This window comes from Buteo buteo, chromosome 20 (assembly GCF_964188355.1).
Source record: "Buteo buteo chromosome 20, bButBut1.hap1.1, whole genome shotgun sequence".
NCBI classification, from domain to species: Eukaryota; Metazoa; Chordata; class Aves; order Accipitriformes; family Accipitridae; genus Buteo; species Buteo buteo.
In genome coordinates, this window is record NC_134190.1 from 3,061,876 (window position 1) to 3,073,878 (window position 12,003).

The 12,003-nt window shown below is 43.0% G+C and overlaps 1 long non-coding RNA gene across 1 annotated transcript; it reads left to right on the forward strand.

The window, feature by feature from the left end:
• The first annotated feature begins 4,667 nt into the window (after window positions 1–4,667).
• Window positions 4,668–6,785, forward strand: LOC142042377 (uncharacterized). The gene is made up of 3 exons (XR_012653736.1): window positions 4,668–4,963; window positions 5,909–6,015; window positions 6,716–6,785. It is a non-coding gene; the product is annotated as an uncharacterized LOC142042377 (long non-coding RNA).
• The last annotated feature ends 5,218 nt before the right edge of the window (window positions 6,786–12,003 follow it).

Genomic DNA, 12,003 nt, shown 5'->3' on the forward strand with positions numbered 1-12,003 from the left:
AATTATAAATGTCTTAAGAAAATATATAAATACATGTATACATATATGCCACATGGGAAAAATTAGTTAAGAGCTTAAAAACATACCTTTTGTGAAACAGAATATATAGTGTTCGGGGGGTTGTTTTGTTCTGTTTTGGTTTTTACACCTGTGAAGATTTTTTTCAATGAAAGATAATACAAAAAAAGTTGCCTCAGTTTGTATGATGAATCTGGAAAAAGCAGAATTTAAGCCCAGAGATTTTTGAATTCACATGTGAGTGTCCAGTACTTGCTAGAAAAGAGTGAATATTTTGAGTGCTTATGTTAAATATTTACAGAAGCAATGAGATTTCATATAACCCTAAGTTCTTGAACTTAAGTCCAGCACCCAAAGTGTACAGGGCTTAGGTTCTTTTTGCCAGATGAACAGAAGTACTTAAGTGTTTTCTAGGTTTTCTCAAGGCCTTGGACTACCTCAAAGGAATGAAGAAACTATTTACTGACGGGTTTTGAATTCAATTGAACTAGGAGAAAAGATGGAAGAAACCAAGCCCACTTTTACTTGCAAGTTATGAAATTTGAACCGAATGGGGACGAATTGGATACAGGTTTCAGATGAGTTTTCCATGTAAGCGCTCATGATGTTCTGTCACCATCTGTGTGGAAATCTGGGTTCACTTAAGAAGCCACGGAGACAGCATAAGCCTGTTTGTTGCTTTTGCAACAGGACCCAGCTGAAACATTTACAAAACATTATTTTCTTGTCTGCTGAAAACCAGAGTTAATGGCAATAATTGGGTCTGGCGAGGTGCTTCAGTTCTGTTTCGATTTGTTGGGTTTAGCTCTTCTCAACAGGGTGGCAGTGAAGCGGAGGTGCCGGCAGTGCCTGCTTGTTTGTGCACCCCTCGGAGCGGATCAGCCACAAGGGCGAATATCAGAGCAAGTAAGAGCAAGAGATTTCTGGCTTACACTTTCTGCTGAGTTCTGAGTCCAGCAGGACCTGGGATCTCTGAATTTGAGAGAAGGCAATAGTCAGTTCTGTGAGAGGGCACGAAATCAGCACTTAGAACCGCAGGGCCACTTCCCAGCCCCGCTCTTTGTTCGTGCTCTAATTTACGCTACTTTACCCAGTGTTATAACTTGGAGATTTGCACGTATGTATCTTGAAAAAGTGTTATTTATACATCCTTACTGAGTTGTATGGCACTTCTCCAGGTCAAAGTATATTTCAAACCTTTTCAGTAGCATCACTATTTCTAGGAAGCCCTGGGAGCGTTTACATGAGCAAATATAAGTACGTGAGTGCTTTGTAAGATTGTGGCTTGGACGTTTCGAATTTGAAGTCTGGACTGTAAGGTGACCCTCTGGTCAAATGAATCCCAAAAAGAAAAAAGTAGCATTGGAGAAAAAAAGATGTCTGTGCCACAGTTGTGCTAGACCTGACTGCAACTTCCCGCGTGTTCTTTGAACTGGTGCTTTTACGCAATGAGACCAGGAGCTCCAGCTCTTCCACGTGGAGTACAAATGAAGGTAACAACCTCACCTCCTAGCAGTGCTGCACCTACCACTTTTTTACCACAAGCGCTGCTTGTTTGTGCTCTTTCTCCCACTCCTCTCTGGGCTACAAGCTTTTGCAGAGCCCATTGCATAAGCCAAATTGACGCTGAGCTTAAAAAGACCCAAAAACCCTCTTTGAGAAAAACGTTTCCAAGGCATAGCAGGTTTGTCCTAAGTTATCACACTACAGTGAAAAGGATACATTTTAGCATGAAGTAGGACATCAACTTTTGCTAATTAATACCATGAAGCTGAAGGTTTGGGTTACTATATCTGAAGCTGATCAATCCTATACAAATTCAATGTTATCAACATTTGAATTATTGCAGGCTGATTGTGTAGGACCAATACAGTATTTAAAGCAAAGGTGACTACTTTGAAAATTGAGGAAACATCCATTGTCCAAAACCTTTCTTAATTTTATTGGGCTTTATACATACACTGCTAAATGGAAAGAAGTGTGTGCATTTAATTTCTGTGTAAGAAAGCAATTTTTTACAGTGAGAACAATCAATCGCTAGAACAACCTCCCCAGGGACGCGGGGAGTCCCCACAATGGGAGGTTTTCAAGGTGCGACTGGACACAGTGCTAGGTAAAGCACCGAAAGGTTGGACCAGATGATCTCCTGAGGTCCCTTCCAACCTGGGCTGTTCTATGATTAAAGAAATACTTTCAGTTGCGATACAAGGAAATTTTTGGCTTATTACATTATTTTGAGATCTTATGAACACTGTTAGGATTCATTTATTATTGCTTTCAGAATAACATATAAAATAATATTTCCCACTTCAGAGAACCTTTTTCACAATATATACTTTAAAGCCTTTAGAATGTATTTAAATACACTGATGTAAGTTTTATTTAAATTATGAATGATAAAATAGACTTCTGCAAGCATAACATAGCAACAGCTTTTATGATCAATAAGTTCTTTATCTCTCCAGTGCTATTGGGGGGAGGAAGAACAATCAAACCATTCCATTAGTCCATTAGCCTCAAACTGCTGGCTACTGTTATTTAGAAATAGATACGTGTATTTTAAGCACATCTAGTTGTAGCACATCACTGCTACAACATCCTATGCGCTGACTCCCCAGCTTCTGCGTTCTTCAATGTGAACAAAGTTATGGTCAAAACCATATTCATGCTAGGCATTTTGAAGGAGACTTACCCAAAGGGCAACAGTAAAAGGTTTAAAAGGTAAAAGCTCTTGTAAAAGGGTGGGGTTTTTCCTTGCAGTTCCTAGGACATAAAGGAGAATACAAAATAAAGGATAATCTTTCCCAAGGATGCAAGAACTTGTGAAATAATGCAGTAACCTTATCATCACTTATATAAAGAAAGATTGTTAACCCTATGTTTTTCATTAAGTAATCAGAACTGTGGTCTTCAATGTATATATGAGTACTCTGACAGTACTTAATAATCCTACAGATTCTTGCCGTAAAGAGCCACCCTTGTGTTTTGGCAAATGCTCTCTGTTGTATTTGGCGAGGTTTCTCAGTTGACTTCTCTGTGCTTGGATCTCGGCATCAGCTACAATACACGCAAAGATTTTCGATCTGTTTTTTCAGTTCTGATTTTCCTTCTAAGCTAGCATTCTTCTAAAGCATTTCTGAATGATCCTAGAGGCTTAAATGATTTAATTAGCAGGTTGGGATATACAGCAGAACTGGAGGGGGGCGGGTTTTGCAGCTTTCTCACCAGTGCTAGTGTGGCAGGTTTCAAATTAAAGCCTGCTTTTCAACTTGGTGATCTGCAATTCTGCACTGTTCGCTGACAGTGGAATGAGTGGATTACCTGTTATTGCTACTGTTTGGTGTATAAATTTACTTTTTAATCAATTTTTGAACAGCAGCAGGAGTACCATCAGTAAGTATATATAAAGATATATTCACATACATGTATATACACATATGTGTGTATAAATATATTTATCTCACAGTGCCCTGTATCAGGCTGTTCAGGAAGAGCACATTTGGCCATCGTAGAGAACTTAGCAATTTATTTTAGTAAAGAATCCAGACTTTGGACATTCGTTAATACTTTTAAATTTGGACTTCGAGTACAAATGGCAATCAAAGACGCAGGATCAAACTGTTTGTTTTGTTATGTAATTTATAGATGGTGTTGTCTAGCTGTAAGTGTGCAAAAAGGTGAAAGAGATGTCTCTGGATTGTTTCATTCTCAAGTGCACCCACCAGCAGCAGTTCAGTTTCCTCCGAGTAAGCAACCCCCCGGTCCCGGCAATAAGAGGAGCAGCTTCTGACAACCAGCGCAAGTGCTGAGATTAGTCAGGAGCAGCGATCGACCGCCGACCGCCAGCAGAAGTTCAGTTCCTCTGGCAATAGAAAGTAAGTTTAAATATTTGCAGCCATTAATTCCTTGCAGAAGCCGAGCTGTTGCCAGCAAGGCTGTGGCTGTATTGGCGTTAGCGATGGCTGTGTGCGCTACCAGCTCATCTGCGTGCTAACTTCATCCAGATCAGGAGGCGGCCCGTGACTTGGCTGGAACACAAGAGGAGTGAGCAGCCTGTCTGGTTTTTATGCTGGAAAACAAATGCTGTCATAAACATTCTCCGTGCATGTGTTAAAGCTGTCAGGTTGTGCATTTTGGGTTTTTTAACAGATTTGCAGTGGCAATGTAAACTCTGGATCAGCATCTCATGGCTGTAGGGTTTTCCTAAGTGCTGCCCATGGCTTTACTGTGTCCCTGAACGACAGCTTTGAAGGCTCACTCAAGACTCAGATGAAGCAAAAAAGGAGGTGTGACAAATGCAAATACACATTTCAAAAACTAGAGAAAAAAAAAATGAAGCTATAGTATTTCTAACTCAGTTCTAGCTAAGTGTCCTGGTTTTGGCTGGGATAGAGTTAATTTCCTTCCTAGTACCTGGTACAGTGCTGTGTTTTGGGTTCAGTATGAGAAGAATGTTGGTAACACGCTGATGTTTTCAGTGGTTGCTGAGTAGTGTTTAGACCAAGTCAAGGATTTTTCAGCTTCTCCTGCTCAGCCAGCAAGAAGGCTGGAGGGGCACAAGGAGTCGGGAGGGGACACAGCCAGGACAGTTGACCCAAACTGGCCAAAGGGGTATTCCATACCATGGGACGTCATGTCCAGTATATAAACTGGGGCAAGTTGGCCTGAGGGGGATCGTTGCTCAGGAACTAACTGGGCATCGGTGGGCAAGTGGTGAGCAATTGCATTGTGCATCACTCGTTCTCTATATTCCAATCCTTTTATTAGTACTGTCATTATTAGTTTCCTCCTTTCTGTTCTATTAAACTGCTCTTATCTCAACCCACGAGTTTTACCTTTTTTTTTTTTTTTCCAGATTCTCTCCCCCATCCCACCAGGTAGAAGTAAGTGAGTGGCTGCGTGGTGCTTAGCTGCTGGCCAGGGTTAAATCACAACACTAAGTCAGGTCAGAACAGTTGTGAAGACAAAGTAACTTAGTTTTAACTTTCCCAAATAATACAGAGAGGATGTGTGTCGTCTCTGAATGCTTCTAGTGCAGTCTGAGACAACGGGGATCCTTAATTCCAGCGCTGTGCTACACGGGAACTGCACCCTCTGCAGTTCTCGGCATGGAACTTGCCAGTGTCTGGTCAAGTAACTATGGCTCTGGAGTGAATACTGTACTTAAAAAAATTTAGTGTTGGATAGAATATTATATTTGAAAAAATTTACAGACGTGGCCTTCTCTGTGCAATGGAAAACCAGTAGGTTTAGCTTCCTTGTTTTCACAAGTCTCATTTGATTGAAACTTGATTCTCCTAAAGGGACAGGATACCACCACAAAACCATAAGTTGGCATTTACAAAGCTTTTATAACTGAATTTTTCTAGGGTAGTTCATTTTGGGCTTTTTAGTCCCCAAAAGAAAAATGTTATTTGGAATTGCTGATTATTTCTTCAGCTTATGATTAACACGGAGTTATGCACTTGGCACTACCTAAATTACATGCCATGTCCCTTAATCGCTCCTCCTTGTTGCTGTGTGCTTTGTTGCAGCATAGCGAAGACTATGGGCACAGCTGGAGAAGCTTGGAGAGTTGTTCACAGGGTTCATTATAGTCATTTTAAGAATATGAAAATAGATGGGTATCTCTTTTTCCCTATTCTTGGAAGCTTCCACAATTTCTATCATCACATACATAGCTCCCCACCATCACTTCCAGCTTATTTTTGTTTTTTCCATTAGTTGCAGTAGCTGTGACTTGAACATTTACTTGCCAGCACAAATGAACCTTTCTTACACAGCACTTTTAAAAAAATGACAAAAAACTTTGGCTATGTGGTTTTTATAGCAATTTAGAAAAAACTGTTCTTTAAAAACAGAAATAAGTTTTTGATCTCCTCTTCGGCAGGGTGCACTCCTCTGATGAAATACAACTGTGTGCTCCATGACTTTCTCTTACATGAGTTAACTAACCTGATGTTACAGTATAAATAATGGATATCCCCTATGCATCTGGTATGTATGAGCACTGCCTTTTTAATTGGGTACACACTGGCGTGTATAGAAATGTTTTATTAACACAGCAGCTCTTTTCCTGTGTCCCATTAAATTAATTAGAAAATTGCAGAATATTTAACTAAAATACCTAGCTTACCTCCAAACTGCAATGTACGTTTGCGTGTTCACATTGCTAGTGTATCTGTGGTTGCATGGCACGGCATATTCTGCTGTTGAATCCCACATTGCAAGTCATAAATTAAGCTCTCCAAGTCTTTTTTTTTTTCTTTCTTTCTTTTTTTTTTTCTTCCAAACAAAACAACTGCCACGGTTTCACAACTTTCTGTTTGAATTCTGATGCTAGATGTAGACTTCCCCTGCTTATGATACACTGTAAAAAAAAACAAAAGAATTCAGTTAGCTATCCAAACTCTCTTCCAGTGTTTATCTCAACCCAGCTAGCAATTCGTAACGTATTATTTAAACCATGGTATCGCAGTAACTGATACCTACTCCTTCTGTGTAGTACAAGGTTTGCTCTCCTTATTTCACAACTAATGACCACCACAGTATTATCATCAGGGTATATGGAGTTGTGACTCTAAGCACCCCAATCACAATCATCTCACCCGTGTTTAGCTCTTCCATCAAAGCCGGTGAAATTATGGTCTCTAATCATATCATGAAATGTATTAATTATGAAATATTGCCTTTCTAGGTTTAGAAGACTGCAGCAGGAGAAACTGTACAGGCAGAGTCAGAGGAATCATTAGAACGCTTATTACAAAGGCTAACAGAAAAGAGTGATGGAAACCATCTCCATCCCTACATGATGCAACGGGGATGTGCCACCAGCAGCAAGCTCAAGCACGGGCTTCTACAGCCCTGCTCTGGGAGACGGAGGAGCAAGGCAGCCCTGGCGACAAACAGAAGACAAACAGCAGAAGTTCGTAGCTTTGGTAACAGGGCAAGTGGTGGTGTGCGGTGGGGAGCTCAGTTACGAGTCTCCCGAGTCAGCTGTTGTGATGCCGAAGCAGCTAACGCCGTCTTGATGGTAACAATACTGAATTGTGTTCCTCCGCTATTTTGTCGTTACTTTTCTTTCCTAACGGTTGCCATTTTGCAAGTCCGGCGTGAACTTCGCTTTTTAGTGATTGAATGCTTTCTAGTAGCACAGCTGAACCTGAAGCGGGGTTAACCCGCCTACCGGTTCGCTGTTCAAAACCCGGAGGTCTGCAGCTGAACTAGCCACCAGCTACGGTTCCTATATTGCCCATGGAACAAAATAAGCACTTTCAGGATGAGTCATCTGTTGTGTTTTAAGTATATGTTGTAGGTAAGAAAGACCGCACTCTGGGAATGCCTGGCTGGTCAGAGGAGAGCTGCCCTCCCTGACCTAAGGAACAGCGCACGGGGTATCTCCTCGACAGCGGTACACGTAACCAGGCTGCATTTCATTATTCTTGGCGTGGTTTTTAGTCAGGTTTAAGCACACTCAAAAATATGCAAGGGCCTGATTACGGTCCAGTAATATGCATCCGTCATGTTCATGGGGAGAAGTTTCTCTTGGCAAGTGTTTAAAAAACTTCAGAGGCAAACAACATGGGTGTGGGCAAGGGGCAGAGACCGAGAAATTCTCTTTGAACTTTTCACATCATTGTTATTGCATCAAGGAGCTGTGTAGTACAGAAACACTGCTTGAAGCACAAAATGTTACCATTACTGCGGCTCTTCTTGCTCTGATGGTGTAACTCAGGATCCGTTACACCTCATATTCATTTTCTGTTATGCAGTTAGAAGAAGCACACTCACACTTGCACTCAACAAGTACATAAAATAAATTAGAAAATACCCACGTTAATAAGCAGACTGAGTTAACATCACTGGAACAAACTCTGGAAATGAACTAGTTATTCAGTACTTCTTCTCAATGCCATAATAAAAGTTCCAAAACTGAATAGTTCACCCGAATTTCCTTTGTACAGCAGTGTCGTATGTCAGACATGAACCGAGCCAGATGAAGATAAAGGCATTGGCAGCACGCGTGAGGCAACGGTGTCATCCCCTGATACACTGATTTTTAACAGCAGAGTAGACATTTCATACCAGACCACAGCAGGAACATTTATTCTTAGTAAACGCATGTGCAGCTGATGGTAATCTTTGATAAAGTTTTGCTGTGTACTGCAATAGACTTTTAATTACATTATTATTGATAGACGCCCGTTTTCCAAGGAAACGTTCATAATCTGGCAAGGGAGCCACCAAGGTTTCTACAAGTTTCTACAAGTCCCCCCTTGGCGAAGGAGGACCCAGTTAGGGTGCGTTTAAACGCCGTGGACCTTCGTTAGCCCGTGGGTGTGGAGGGGTTGAGGGCAGGAGCGTGGGGGGAGCCGGCAGCCGTCAGTGTGACGAAGGGGCTGGGAAAGGAGGAAAGGCTGAGAGAGCTGGGAATGCTCAGCCTGGAGAAGAGACGGCTCGGGGCGGGGGGGTCACATCAACGGGAAGGGATGCCCGAAGGGAGGGAACGGAGACTCGGGAGCCAGGCTCGTCCCAGCAGAGCCTGCCGGCAGGACAAGAGCCAACGGGCACAAATGAGAAACCTCAAATTCCATCCGAACGCAAGAAAAACACTTTTCCCACGAGATTGGTGAAACGCTGGCAGGGGTTTCCCAGCGAGGCTGAATCTCTCTTCCATCCTTGAGGATACCCAACACGTGATGGGACACAGTCCTGGGCTCTAGGCGGCCCGGCTTCGAGCAGGGGTTGGGTTAGATGATGGGAAGGGGTCTCTGCCCACCTCACCCACTCCACGATTCTGCAGTAGTGCTCCCTGTAGCTGAAAAGTAGCACTATACATGCTCACCATTTTGCTGGTCTCCTCACTTATTTTGCATTTTTAAAATGTGGCTACTTCCAGTATTCGAAGCTCTGATCCATGCCATGCTTTCCCTTTGCAAGTTAATTCCAGATCAACAATTCCATTGCAGCAACATGCATCACATCATAACAAATACCAAATATCTCTGAAATATTTTACTTTTTGTGCATCCAACCCACCTGTAGCCATTCCACAGCGCTGTGCTGCATCCACCAGGCACGTATCTGACACCTTAGAAAAAAATTGGCACTGACTCAGCAAGAAGGTTGCATTTGTCCAGTCCCTACCTGTCAGAATAAAAGTGGCTAAATGTCCAGCAGCCCCCTTGACCTGAAAAAAGCTCCGTGTACTACTTGGGGAAGGCAAGCCACAATTTGGGAACAATGGTGCTGTGGTTGAAAAGAGTCAAGTGAGTTGAGCAGGTATTGTATACGTATTACATATTTCTCAAAGCTACGTATTTTTCCTCGTATATTATGGCCTTTCCTGCATTGTGAAATGAAAGGTCTTGCCCAAAATTCACAGGTTGGTTAGTGAAAGACTCACAGCCATAAACTGGATGTCTCTACTTTGAACGTTTAACATCCAGATCACTTGTCTAGGGTTTAGGATGTTCACTTTGGACTGTTTGCATTAAAGCTTTGGATTTATTTTTTAAAGTTTGTATTTATTTATGGCTTCAAAATGCTAATCTTTTAATACTGAAATCCTCTATTTCCCAAACCATTCATCAATTTCACAGGTTCAAAAATCACTGCTGTTATGTCTTCAGTAACTCAAAAGATTTTTCATAGATTGTATTATTACTTTGATGATTTTTATTTTTTTTACAAGACAGATCTAGTATGTGCTAAGGGTTTTTTTTAGAAATGCTTCTGTGGACTGTACCAGGAACTGGAAGCGGTTCCTAAGTTGTATGAGGTGTTTGGCTCAGGTTTGTATTTGCTGAAGGCAGTATACCAAAGTTTCTGAGAAGGACTATAACTTTCCTTAAATTAAATACAGAAATAGCTAGGTACAGTGTGGGAAACATTTATTTTGATAGACTATGGGGGACATCATGCTCTTGTGGTTTTAAAACAAAACTTCAACCCTAAGATTAAAAATATAAACACTGTGGCCAGGGTTGTGTTCCCCACAGAAATCCCATAGGTGGCATCACAGCATAAGTTTAATTACATTCCAGCTGCTTTTAATTTAGAAGGAATGCAGCTGGTTTGGGACTTTTTTTTCCTTTTCTTTTTTTTTTTTTTTTTTTTTTTTTTTTTTTTAAGATAGTGCTTTTCTACAGCTTCAGCTCTATCTTCTGTGCCACTTCATTCTCAAAATCAAATCTGCACAGGCCTCGTAACTCTCTCTTGCTTTACATAAACTTACTTTCTCCTGCAGATGCCCATCGGGAAGTATTCAGGACTGGCCCAAGAATGTAATTCCAGTATCTAAACTGGCATGTCGCTTTTGAATGGTTTTTGAGAAGCATACCTGATATCATGGACATGTATGGATGTATTAAATTGCTGGCATGGAACTGAGCCAAATCCATAACCACAATTCTTGTCACTAGCAATCTACAAAATTCATTTAACTGGGCATTTCAAGAGGCTAATCAGGCATAGACCCATACACACACACACTCAAGGTTTCAACCCTTGAGAACAAAGAAATGAATATTTTAAAGATTTTTTTAAGAAAACCCCAGTTAAGGTACTCGTGTGCACAGACATGAAAATATCACAAATTACAGTAAACTCAGCATCTGTTGGTGGATTAACCCTGACTGGGCAACAGGTGCCCACCAAAGCCGTTCTATCACTTCTCCCCCCCTCAGCTGGACAGGGGAGAGAAAATATAACAAAGGGCTCCTGGGTCAAGATAAGGACAGGAGAGATCACTCACCAATTACTGTCATGGGCAAAACAGACTCAACTTGGGGAAAATTAACTCAATTTATTATCAATCAAAATCAGCGTAGGATAATGAGAAATAAAACCAGATCTCAAAACACCTTCCCCCCACCCCTCCCTTCCTCCCGGGCACAACTTCACTCCTGAATTCTCTATCTCCCCCCCCCTCAGCGGCACAAGGGGACGGGGAATGGGGGTTACGGTCCGTTCATCACACGTTGTTTCTGCTGCTTCATCCTCTTCAGGGGAGGACTCATCACACTCTTCCCCTGCTCCAGCGTGGGGCCCCTCCCACGGGAGACAGTCCTTCATGAACTTCTCCAACGTGGGTCCCTTCCACGGGCTGCAGTCCTTCAGGCACAGACTGCTCCAGCGTGGGTCCCTGCGGGTCACCGGTCCTGCCAGGAACCTGCTCCAGCGCGGGGTTCCCACGGGGTCACAGCCTCCTTCAGGCACCCACCTGCTCCAGTGTGGGGTCCTCCCTGGGCTGCAGGCGGAGATCTGCTCCACTGTGGACCTCCCTGGGCTGCAGGGGGACAGCCTGCCTCACCGTGGTCTTCATCACCACGGTCTGCAGGGGAATCTCTGCTCCGGCGCCTGGAGCATCTCCTCCCCTCCTTCTGCACTGACCTGGGGGGCTGTGGGGCTGGTTCTCTTACATGTTCTCACTCCTCTCTCTGGCCACCATTTCTGTGTGCCCTGTAACTTTTTTCCGTTCTTAAATCTGTTGTCCCAGAGGCGCTGCCACTGTCACTGATGGGCTCAGCCTTGGCCAGCGGTGAGTCTGTCTCAGAGCCGGCTGGTATTGACTCTGTCGGACATGGGGGAAGCTTCCAGCAGCTTCTCACAGAAGCCACCCCTGTAACCTCCCCGCTACCAAAACCTTGCCACACAAAGCCAGTACAGCATCATTGCCTTAATTCAGAAGAGGGAAAACCAGCAAATGAAGAAACCCAGGTTCTAGCTGGAGATGCCACCGGAGACGACCAGAAAGGACGAGAGAAGCTAAACCTCCCACAGTGTGTTTGGCGATGTCACGAGCTGCTGGACCGTTCTGCCCATCATTCAGAAAGGACATTATGTACAACTAGTACATTACCATCTGAATAATAACCAGCAGATGTCAGCACCATTTTTTTGTCTGATATTGGGGGCCTCCACAAGGGGAGGACCGGGAAGATGGGCGACGAGCCGAGGTGCACGAGATCCAGCCCCAGTTCA